We start from the raw sequence: 13,607 nt of genomic DNA, 5'->3' as shown, positions 1-13,607 counted from the left end.
ACTCTCCACAGTACATGGGTTTTTATAAGTACAGCAGAATATTACAGAGAAAAATAAAGGTGAAAGTGACCATATGATTTTTATAAATGATAACAAATTACATGTCAGGCCACATGTGGGCAATTTTAAAGGGAATATCTATCATGCTTTGGTGTAATGGACTCGTCTGGGTGAGTGAGTGGCACCTCACCACGTGAATGTCATGTCAGGCTGCAGGTCAGGACCCCACCCTTTAACACCCCCAGCCCTCTTTACTCCCCTTTTACCCCCCCACCCTAAACCCTTGGTGCATGGGCTTCACTTTCGCTGATTGATGGCTCATAAAAATCTGTCCGTCACAGCTCACAGCTCAGTGTGCACCATGCGCCAGAGTCTCCCATCAAATTACTGTATACCTGGTCCAGAAAAATAAAAAAATAAAAATATATATGTGTGTGTATATATATATATATGCCATATATAACCAAAAGTATGTAAGATATCTAAACAAAAAAAAGCTTTTCAAAAATCAAAATTGTGCACTATAACATCAGTACAATTTACAATCTCTATAAAATGAAAACGTGTTAGAATGAGCACATGATGCATTAAATGATTAATGATGCAGTTTTTCATGAAGGACAGACTCTCACCTAACAATTTCTCAGGTTAGTATCAGGTATTTAAAAAACATTTTTTTTTCTTCTAATTATTTTCTCACCTAAATGAAGGGATTTTACAGGTAAAATGTCACATAAAGCCAAAAATAAGTAATATATAAAGACTTTTAAAATTTGAAATGTACACCGTTTTGATTGTTAAGGCCAAAATACAACATGCTAAAATGTTTCTTTGCTCAAAGCAGAATAAAATCTTTTTTTTTTGTATTATTATTTTCCTTTTAAACTGTATTAAATATGCAAATGCACTATTTTACAGTATATGTCCAACCCCCCCCCCCCCCAAAAAAACCCCACTTTTATTTCATTAATGGAACTATTTAAACTTTATTCACATAAGGAAACTATTAAAAGTAAGAAAATGCTGTAAGTCTTTATGAGTCTAAAAAAAAAGACAGTTGAATTGAAAACAAAATCAATCAAAAAACTATTTTTCCCCCTTCGGGCCTCTTTTGGAGAAAATAATCCAAATATTTCTATTTATTTATGTATTAATTAATACGAGTACATGATATTAGTGCAAGTAACACTTTCTTTAATTATGGATTATTTAGATATATATTACGATTGTTAGTAATTACAAATCAGATTTTGTTTAAATGCTACTACAAAAATGTGTCATTGGCTAGTTTTTGTACCTGACCACTAGGGGGAGACAGAGTACAGTGTATACACAACTGTCCCTTTTCCACTTTCCCAGCTCCTCCTGAGTACAACACACTATCAGAGGACAGAGGTAAAACGTGTAAATTGTGATAGACACGGAGGTTTGACGAGTCAGGACTGTGCGAGAGTGTTTCCGTGTGGTTTTTCTAATAAAACACCTGTAACATCTGGCTCAAAGCTGTGTTGGTGAGAAAAAAAAAGGCCTCTGTGAGGTCAAAGAGTCTGTCAGTGAAGCTAAATTTACTCATTACAGGTGCACTGGAGGTGAAGCTACCTGTCTGTCTGTCTGATGTGTTGATCGATGGGTGACGGACGAGCGGTTTTTCAGAGCCAGGGAAAGGAAGAGCAAAGTTCAGGACAGTCTCATGGTTAAACAAACGCGCATAAATAAGCCCAAGTTTTCCTTTTCAGTTGTTTGCATCCGTTTTTGTCGCATCCATTTCTCATATCCAAAGAAATGCTATCTAATCATGAGGTTATTAATATATATATATATATATATATATATATATATATATATATATATATATATATATATATATATATATATATATATATATATATATATAAAATATTAGACCATTAAACCTATATCTCGACATGTTTACTCATTTCTAACTCAGTGGCAGGTTAACTCTTGAAATAAACAAAATGTACTGCAAGTATGATCTTAGCAAGTGGAAATATCTTTAATATAGTCAAATTTATTTCCTATTTAAATATGGCAATCAACCAGTAAAGCCATTTTTATGAAATCGTGTTCTTGGCGGGTCATCTTGCTAATTTTAAGCATTTATTTCCATAGAGTAAAAGAAAATGGTCTTGAAATGTGTAAAAATGCACAATAAATAGTTTTAATAATCTTATATTTAGTTGATTGTAAATACATATGATAAATATGACAATTTGAGAAATTTTTACTTGTGAAGATATCATTTTTGGAAGTGTGTTGCCATGATCAGTTTTTGGTGCCGCAGATGATTGACATTCCTACTGATGGCTGAAGATGTCATGAGCCACACAGGTGCCACCGGACACCACCACCGCTCTGGATGCCACGCCATGGATCTACAGGAAGTGATAGAGAAGGGAAGGGAAGGGAAGGGAATGGAAGGGATAATTGCCCTGAACATCGATGAAAACAACTGACACCAAAGTCGCCAGATGCTGCGCTCAGTCCACAATCAGCAAACTCATATCAGACCAACACAAGGCAAAATCCACAGATCTAGCTCGGGTCTGGAGTTCCATCACAACCGGAAACCAGTGTTCAAATTCAACCAACTGCCCAAACCATTAAAACAAAGACAGACGCAAAACAGCGGCGACAGCACACTCAAAACCGGAAACAGAAACGATCAGCAATCAGAGTTTCCGAAAGTTGGTTCTGTCACTGGCGATGACGTTTGCTCTGCTTTGCTAACCTTCGACTCTCACGTTCTGTTATGAAGTGCACTTATTTCAGGAGGATTCAGAGGATCTCGACCCGTCTGTGCTGTAAGGTTCATAGTTTCTCAGCTTGTTGACCCACGGTGTGGCGTTCGGAGTCTTGGTGTCTCTCAGAAACATGTTCGTGTGGACTCTGTTGGCTGTGACGTTCATCACAGTAACCTGAGCTGTCATCAGTAATCTGCTTCATTTCTTACCATTTTCGTTTCTGCTTGCTGAGTTTCGTTTCTCAAGATCTATTCCGTGGCCATGAAGAACTTAACTCATCGCAACTGTTGTGTTTTAAAATGAGTGAGCAATCAGTCGAATTAGACCATCGTGGTTGCAGGAACCTAAGCATGGAGATGATTGAAATTATTGTATTTGAATCGTGGAATGATTATACCATGGTAATGGACATACCGTTAACCTGCGTCATCTTGATGCACCTTTTTTCTTTTTTTTTTTAACCTGTTTACCACTAAATACATACAGTAATTACCTGGAGACTACTTATTAAGTATGAGGTTCCACAACATATTAACTTGTGCGCTCAAATTACACAATTTAGAGCCATAACTTTGGCGTCCCATATTAATGTGTGGCTTAAATATCTCCTAGCCTCAATATCTCAACTTGTGGCCTCAAAATATTATCTTATGGCCTCAATATAGATTATAAAGCCAAAAGTTTGTGAGCACCTGACCATCACAGCCATGTGTGCTTCCCACTAGATTTTGGGGCGTGGCTGCGGGGATTTGTGATCATTCAGCAACAAGCGCATTAATGAGGTCAGGTACTGATGTCGAGTGAGGAGGTCTGGGGTGCAGTCGGTGTTCCAGATCATCTCAAAGGTGTTCAGTGGGGTTGAGGTCAGGAGACTCGAGTCTCGAGTTCTTCCACTCCAACCTTGGAGAACCACGTCTTCACGGAGCTCGCTTTGAGCACAGGGATGTCGTCATGCTGGAACAGGTCTGGGAGTCGGTTATTTGCAGTGAAGGGAAATTGTAAAGCTACACCAAATAAAGACATTCTATACACTTGTGTGCTTCCAGCTTTGGGGAAGAATCACATATGGGTGTGATGGTCACGGGTCTACATACTTTTGGCTATACAGTGTATTATCTATGCACTGTATTATGTATGTATTATCTAATAGCATCATTGTAGTGTATGAATGGGTGTGTGAATGTGTACGTGATTGCACCCTGCGATGGATTGGCACCCTGTCCAGGGTGTACCCCGCCCTGTGCCCGATGCTCCCTGGGATAGGCTCCAGGTTTCCCCGTGACCCTGAAGGAAGGATAAGCGGTATGGAAGATGGATGGATGTATCACTGTATATCTCACGGTTCTCTGTATATTAACGTGTCCTTAATATACCACCTTTTCACCTCAATATATTACCTGATCTTTTCAATATATTATCTCATTGCTTCAACGTCTTAACTTGTGGCCTTGGTATATTATCTCACGGCCTCAATGTATCATCTCGTGACGCAAACTGACATGCGCATAGAAAGAAACTCTGCGGTGGAAAATCTCAAAGCGAAAAGTAACTATTAGGTCCTTTAGATTGTCTCAACAAAGCCTTTAATCTTTTAAAAAGACCTCCAGGAACGTTTTTTTTTTATTTTATTTTTTTTTTTTTAGTGTAAATCTTTATTTTTTTTAGCATGAAGATGAAGCTTAGATCCAAAACAAGGTGCAATATATACGGCGATATACCATAACACTGCAATAATTGTAAACACTCATACAGTATGATGCTCATGTTCTTATGAGCAGGCTCGCTCGGCAGGCGCTGCTCCTGCGGATGAGACTCGGATGGAGATCCGGCATGAATCACAGGAGATGAAGGGAAGAAAACTCATTTGCTCATTTCACCCGCAGCAAGGCTCGCTATAGTTACAGGTAATAAGGTGGTAGATAGTATCATTATATCAAAAGGATATGAGGGGTGAAAGTATTACAGCCTCGCTCTACACTCCTGTATCGTCCTGTAGCACTCCTCCTGTAGTGGCCTAATGGATAAATCTGGGCTTGAAAATGCAGGGCGAGGAAACGGAGGATGAAAATGGCTTTGTAGCATTCAAGGACGCAGATCTTTTTCCTTCTTACAACACAATTCGGTGGATTTTTATCACTATAGGCTGGGACTTTAAACCTTTATAGTAGGTTTGGATGACCACAGGATCACAGCAAAGTGTCTGATTGAGCTGTTTTGTGTGTGTGTGTGTGTGTGTGTGTGTGTGTGTGTTTTAGATGAAAAGCATTCCCCAAAAAAGACCTGCCCTCCATTAGAAAAGAAAAAAAAAAAAAAACAAGCAAAAAAACTGACTTTGTAGGTTTATTCCAAAAGAGGAGAGGGATTAAAAAAGCAGCAAAGAATGGTTATAAAAGCATGGCAGCCTTATGATTTAGTGGCGCAATAAAGAATGGAAAGGTGGCCATTCATCATGGAAGCAAGCTCACCAGGAGAGGAGTCTGTCACACACACACACACACACACACACACACACACACTAGAAAAAATTAACCCCTAAAACCGACTCGGACCAAAGGCTATTTCATACACACCTACAGATGGAGAGGTGCATCCTGGGAGCTGGGCTCTGTTACACAGCGTCTGATCTGTTGCAGATGTACTTCCGGATTTATATCATTTAAAACAGAAGATATTCGATCTTAAAAACAAAACACCTTGCGCTCTTTTTCTTAAGACCTTCATCAGCGTCTATCGATATCGGTTTATTGAAGACTTTATCGATGTCTGATTCAAACTGTCATCGCTTAGTGCGTCATCAACTGATACCGATGCATTCGGTGTATTCCATTAAAGCTCTGCAGAAAAGACGAGAGATTATCTGATGACGTGTAGAGTAGGAAAATCTAGTCTTACGATTCAATCAGTAAATAGAACGTTTTAAAAAATGTCCGCTTGAAATTAGACATTTTTATTTATTTGTTTGTTTGTTTCTTAATTTCGTTTACTTACTCATTTCTCTTCATTTAATTATTTATTTTCATATATTTACAAGCTTTGATGGATTATTACAAATTATTATTGTTATTATATATTTTTTAAAAAACTTTTTTTTATTATGTATTAAAAAAAATCCTACTAAAGATATCTTCATTTTCAGTACGGAAATCTATCAATTTTAAATCCTGTAGGAGTTCTATGAAAAAACGCTGTATTCATTTATTAATTCATTTTTTTGTGTACAAAAAGTTGCACTTGAAAAAAGTTGAATGAGCATGTGTATTTATGAAATGTAAATATATATATATATATATATATATATATATATATATATATATATATATATATTATTGATTTAATTAATTTGTTAATTTCTTCAATAAGCTCTTCATTGAATTATTTGTTACCATTTATTTATACATTTTTCCAATTCTGGTGTAGTGATTTGTAAATCTGAAATCCTGGAATCCTGACAAAACAAGAGGAAAACAAAACAAAACAAAACAAAACAAAACAAAACAAAGCAAAGCAAAACAAAACAAAACAAAACAAAATTTAAAAAAGCAAAACAAAACCCAAAACTCAAAACAAAACTAAACAAAATTAAAAAAAGCAAAACAAAACAATACAAAACCCAAAACCCAAAACTCAAAACAAAACAAAACAAAACAAAGCAAAACCAAAACAAAACAAACCAAAAACTAAAACCAAACCAAACAAAATCTATTAATTTATTTATTAATCCACTTTCATCATCAAGAAGTTGAATTTCATGTAGTCAAAATAAAAAAGGTTAAATCCACATATATGCACGTATATTTAAAAAAAAAAAAAAGTAAAATAAAGTATTTAATTAATTTCTTAATTTCTTCAGTAAGTTCCTAATTAAATTATTTATTTCTATTTATTTATAAATTCTACCAATTCTGGTGTAATAATTTGTAAATCTAAAATCCTGGAATCCTGATAAAACAACAACAATTTAATAAACAACAATAATAAAAAACATTAAATCTATAGCTGCATGTGTATGTAGAAAGAAATGTAATATATATATGTATATATGTGTGTGTGAGTGTGAGTGTGTGTGTGTGTGTGTGTGTGTGTATGTGTGTGTGTGTGTGTGTGTGTGTGTGTTTGTGTGTGTAGGTGTGTGTGTATGTATACATATCTTTTTATTAATTTCTTCAATAAGCTCTTCATTTATTTGTTTCCATCTGTCTTTTGATCCCGGTGTAGTAATTTGTAAATCTGAACTTCTGGAATCAAACAACAACAACAACAACAACAACAACAACAACCCCAAACAAAACAAAACAAATCTATTAATTGATTTAGTAATCCATCAGAAGGAATTTCATGTATGTGTAGATTAAAAAAGTTAATTAGAATAAACATAAAAATAAAAAAGTGATTCAATCTACAACCCTAACAGTTGTTATGACTTGTTCCTCTGGAGGAACTCTTAAAGGTTCTCTGTAGAACCCTACCACAGAGGGGTTCCTTATTACAGAGGGTTTCAGTTAGAACCTCTTTTAGAATCTTTATCTCCACTAAGAACCTTATATGCATTTAGAGAATTACAGTTATTGTAATGATCTTTTTTTAAATTAAGTAAAATTATATATATATATATATATATATATATATATATATATATATATATATATATATATATATATATATATAAATGTTTAGTATTTTTAATTGCCAAAATAGTTGAGGAACTAAATGAGGAAAACCAGACACAGTTGTTTAATGCTTCATCAAGTTCCATTTTATAGGCCTGCATGTGGCATTTTAAAACACGTGGATTTAATTTGAACTCCACGAGTGTTTTGTTGTGTACAGGAGCATCAGTGCAGGGGAAAAACCCCTCCCTGAGAAAGTTGATTGGAAGTGAAAGTTCTAGCCACATGCTCTCTCGGATGCGTGTGATCTTCAGGAGCAGCGTAACCGGGCCGGAGAGACTGAGCGGATCGTTTGATTGCACCCATATGGAATACCCAAGCTCTCTTTAAAAGTTGAAAGGTCACGGTGTCACAGCCTGGCGCGTAACGCTGGTGTGCATGTACTGTTCATTAACTCTTATAAACTTCAGTGCGCTACGTGAGGGAGGAACAGAGCGCTGTCAGCGTCAGGTCACGAACCGTTCCCATGAAGAATCCAGCCGAGATCCTCCACCGTTTCCTCCTTCAGTCCTCACAGGACACTTTTACACGCCACTCAGCATGGGTAGACCATGGCTTCCCTTATAGCCACAGGAAGTGCTATATATGGGCAAAAAGTTTGGACTCTGGCATGACTAATGTGGTTTAGACTCTCATGTTCATTGTAGAATGTCAAGAACAGAAATCACCCCATACACATTAAAAAGATTCAGTTAGGGGATCAAAATAGATGACTGAGCTTGTTCCTCTAAGAGAACCCTTAAAGGTTCTATGTAGGTTCTATGTAGAGCAGCAGAGGATTTCCTTATCACAGAGGATTGCAAGTAACCTATACAAAGCTAAGATACTATCCAAATGTATTTACTTATGTAGTTGTTTGTTTGTTTATATCTTTCTTTCTTTCTTTCTTTCTTTCTTAGTATCTTCATCTATTTTTTAATTTCTTTATTAATTTATTTAATTATTTAATTTCCTTTACTTAATTTATTATTATTATCAATAGTATTTTATTATTATTGTTATTATTATTATTATTATTATTATTATTATTATTATTATTATTATTATTATTATTATTATTTATTTTTTTTATTAGGCTATTATTATAAATGAATTGATTTAATTTTGAACAAATTGATTTTATTTTTTACAAAAATCTGATTCTGAAAATCTGAACTCCAGGTAAACAAACAAATTATTTTGTTTCTTTCTTTCTTTTTTTAAAAACTTATTTGTTGAGTAATTTTATTTATTCATTTATTTATTTAATTAATTTTTTATTTATTTACCAATTTCTTCATTAAGTTCTTTCTTTCTTTCTTTCTTTCTTTTAATTTATTTGTTTAGTAGTTTTATTATTGATTGATTTATTTACTTCATTTTTAAAAAAATGTATTTATTAATTTCTTCATTAAGTTCTTTCTTTCTTTCTTTTAATTTATTTGTTTAGTAGTTTTATTATTGATTGATTTATTTACTTCATTTTTAAAAAAAATGTATTTATTAATTTCTTCATTAAGGTTTTTCTTTTTTCTTTCTTTCTTTCTTTCTTTCTTTCTTTCTTTCTTTCTTTCTTTTAATCTATTTGTTTAATATTTACATTTATTTATTTCAATTTTGACTTTTTTAATTTCTTCATTGTGGTCTTTCTTTCTTTCTTTCTTTCTTTCTTTTTCCATATTTCCCAAAAAAATTGCACCTCATAATACTCTCCTTACGAGGTTAAATCTAAAACCCGTATGCTGACTTGTCACACGTGTTTGATGAGCAGAAAGGGTTTCAAGTTTTTAGGAAGCTAAGAAGCTTTAACTATCAAAAGAATCCTTAAAGAAGGACATTTAGGTATCCGAGGAAACACAAAACCTTTTTAGAAACAGATCAGGGATCTGAAGATTTGCAAGACCTTTAAGCGTCTGATTATGTTACAATTTGCATCAAGTGGCGTTTTATAGATCAGACGTACAAAGTGGTACGTGTTGAAAGTAATTTTTTTTTTTGTATTTAAGACAAAAGTGGTTCAGATTCTAAAGTTCAGCTTTCAAAATTCAGACGCCTCTTTTTTTTTTCTCCCCGTCAGAGAGAGAACCGAATACATCTTTAGCTGCCGATAAAAGGAAAAACATATCCAGACATCTCTCCAAGCAAGAAAGCAAGCAAGAAAGAAAGAAAGAAAGAAAGACGAGCTCTTCGGATTCAAGGACCTCTGTGAAGCAGCATTTTAATTAAAACCACTTGTTCCCGTACTTGTACTTAATGTTTCCCATTAGTCATGGTTGAGGGATTACAGACAGCTCGAATGAAAGTTGAGGACTGAATGGAAACGCAGATGTGAGAACAATGCGCCTTGTTTTATTGCCATCACGCTCGATTAGTAATTATGAAAAATTTACCGCATCGGACAAGCTTTTCCTAATTCCTTCCGCAATTAAAGCCGACACCCCCGAGCCACTTCGCCTTGTGGATTTACCCAGAACCTGTGTGGGAGAGTTCAAAAGTTCTGTTTTTGTACGCTTGAAAAGGCCTAATTTCTTCAAATTACAGTTGTTTTTCTTTCCTGCCTTTGACATTATTTCAGCATCTGTTGTTTTAACTCAAGATGATGTTGCCTTTCCTTCACGCCTTCATGCTACATGTATGATTAGCAATGTCATTTCAGTTTTTGTCCCATCGAGATGACAGACAGAGCGTTAAAGTAATTTACTTCAAACAAGCCTATGTGATTCACAGTATCACTCAAAAAAAAAATAGAAGAAAAGAAGAAGAAAAGTGGAACCACTGGGAAGTTGCTGGGAAAGTTTACGGACGACGTGGTGATGATTAGAGCGTATGTTCTCTTCAGTTCAGGGTACTCTGACTATTCAGAGAGTCTAGTTGACCTTTGACCTTTGTCCAGATCTCTCAAGGCAGCAGAGGTGAGGCTTCACGGATGCTTTTGCCCCTCCTTCATTACCGACTGCCCACAGCTGGAGCTCCGCATCCACACATGGTGAACTTGGCAGAAGATCAGTGGGTTGGAGGAGCATGGACTCGACATTAATTAGGCCACTCGTGTGTGTGTGTGTGTATGTATGTGTATACACGCACCTCTGTCTTTAATTACGTACCCGGACTTTGACCTCGCTGTTGCGGTTTTGCTTTTCTTTGGTGGTGTCCCTCAGAGATCCATAAAGATCCACGTGAAGATCCACGTGAAGATCCGCGTGAAGCGATGCAGCAGTGTGTGTAGGTGTAGCTACAGTGTTACAGAGGTTACGGGTTTTGCTTCTTCGCTTTGACGCCGGTTAAATGAAACCTCCATAATCATGTACCTACCTACAGGCTATAACTACATCTACAACTACACATCTTCCACCTCCTGCAGCCTCACAAGCCCTTTGTGTAACCTTTACTACATCCACTAGATAGGGAGTGTATAGAAATATATATATATATATATATATATATATATATATATATATATATATATATATATATATATACGTGCGTGAGCCAAATGAAAACGTTAAAAGTGTGACAAAGTAGAACTGAATGGATTTTTTTTTCTTGTTCTAGAGGAATCCAGACGACGCGCTGGAAAACTGGCAGGGAACAAAATGGAGGATGTGTAGGAAAATGAGACACTCTGGTGACAAGCATTTGTAAAAAACAATGCAAGGAATAAAAACGAGTTATTCATGTGACTCGCGCTCATGTTAAAGAGACCTTTATAAACAATTGCTGTCTAATTTATTAAAGAACATCAAAATAAATAAATAAACATATATATGAGTTACTGTGTATATTTAAAATAGACATCATGTAAATATCTATTTTTAGCCTTTTTGTTTTAAAAACGTTTTTTTTTTTTTTTTTTTTTTTTTTTTAAGTAAAAAACAAAGAAAGGTATATGAATATATACCGCTATTAAAAAAAGATGTAAATTTGTTGGTTATTTATTTATTTATTTTCTGTTTCGTTTTAAAAGCGGAAATCTAGACAATCTGAAATCCTGCAAGCAAAAACACACAAGCAAATACTTAAATAAATAAATAAGGCAAAAAAAAAAAATATGCATAAATAAATTTTTTAAAACGTTGTTTTAGCACAGATGGAACTGGATTTCATACACTTTAAAATGTAAATCACATTATTAATAATCAATCAAACAAACACACAAACAAAAAAGTAAATAAATAAATAAATAAATAAATAGCCTACATGGATAGACAGATTGATAGATTGATTGAAAGACAGACAGACAGATAGATAGATAAATAGATAGACAGTTAGATAGATAGGTAGATAGATAGACAAATAGACAGATGGTTAGATAGATAGATAGATAGATAGATAGATAGATAGATAGATAGATATACAGCTAGACAGATTAATAGATAGATAGATAGATAGATAGATAGATAACTAGATAGATAGACAGACAGACAGATAGACAGCTAGATAGATAAATAGACAGATAGATAGCTAGACAGATTGATAGATTGATAGACAGACAGACAGACAGATAGATAGATAGATAGACAGATAGACGGCTGGACAGATTCATAGATAGATAGATAGATAGATAGACATATAAATAGATAGATAGACAGATTGATTGATAGATAGACAGACAGACAGACAGATAGACAAATAGATAGATAGATAGATAGATAGATAGATAGACAGACAGACAGATAGATAGATAGATAGATAGATAGATAGATAGACAGACAGACAGACAGATAGACAAATAGATAGATAGATAGATAGATAGAAAGACAGACAGACAGCTAGACAGCTAGACAAATTAATAGATAGATAGATAGATAGATAGATAGATTGATAGATAGATTGATAGACAGATTGATTGAAAGATAGATAGATAAATAGATCCATAGATAGATAGACAGAAAGATAGACAGACAGATAGACAGATTTATTGATTGATTGATTGATAGATAGATAAATAGACAGACAGACAGACAGGTAGACAGACAGATAGACAGACAGGTAGACAGACAGGTAGACAGACAGGTAGACAGACAGATAGACAGACAGATAGATAGATAGATAGATTGATTGATAGATAGATTGATAGACAGATTGATTGAAAGATAGATAGATAAATAGATCCATAGATAGATAGATAGACAGAAAGATAGACAGACAGATAGACAGCTAGACAGCTAGACAGATTGATTGATTGATTGATTGATAGATAGATAAATAGACAGACAGGTAGACAGACAGACAGATAGACAGATAGATAGATAGATAGATAGATTGAGATCACTACTCGGTTTATAGTCGCGTTGACATTTTTTATCGCACCGACTGTTTGTGTTTCTGCAGCCTGCAAATGTTCATTTGTGAAGAGGAGAAAAGGAAAGGAAAAGTTCTAAAAGGACAGAAATGGTGGAAGAGCAAAAAGCAAGGGGCAGGAATTGAGTGAATCGAATGAGGAGGAGGAAGAGGAGGAGGAAGAGGAGGAGGAGGAGGAGAGGGAGAGAAAAATGATTCTGTGCTGTGGGCTTGGAAAAAGGTATGAAAGTAATTATTTTTGCTCTTCGAGGTTTAGGCATATTTATGGGGCATTACTGAAGCAGTGGGCTATTTAATGTTATTTGCAGAAAGCACACATTGTTCGCATCAAGTGCACGAGAAATTGAGGGCACAGCTGTCTGTGTGTGTGTGTGTGTGTGTGTGTGTGTGTGTGTGTGTGTCAGAGAGAGAGAGAGAGAGAGAGAGAGAGAGAGAGAGAGAAAGATCAGAGACTGATCCTATGTACGAGTCCTTCAGTTCCACTTCAGACAGGAAGACGCTTACTGCACTGCATCCACGTGTTGCATCAGAAAAACGACAGAATATTATCAGACGTGTAATTAGACGGTCAATGTGTTCGTGCAGAAGTTCTGAGATTGATAATTTGCTAATAAACTATTAATAATCCCGTAATACACTGGCTACTAATTAAAGTTTGATTCTAGAGCGCTGGAGTCTATATATTAGTGAACAAATGAATCAATACAGTTAGCATTTTGAACACAAACATTATTAAAAGCGTCTACAGTTAAAAAAAAAACATTGTCTGCAATCTGCAGCACATTATAATCGATTGCTAATTATCATTAGCATTAAATATACTTAAATGTGTAAACTACTTATTACTTGTTTATGATTTGTTTATTACCAAACAAGCAATACTCGTGCTTCTCATTAG

This window comes from Ictalurus furcatus, chromosome 10 (genome assembly GCF_023375685.1).
Source record: "Ictalurus furcatus strain D&B chromosome 10, Billie_1.0, whole genome shotgun sequence".
NCBI lineage: Eukaryota > Metazoa > Chordata > Actinopteri > Siluriformes > Ictaluridae > Ictalurus > Ictalurus furcatus.
This window is presented reverse-complemented; position numbering follows the sequence as displayed.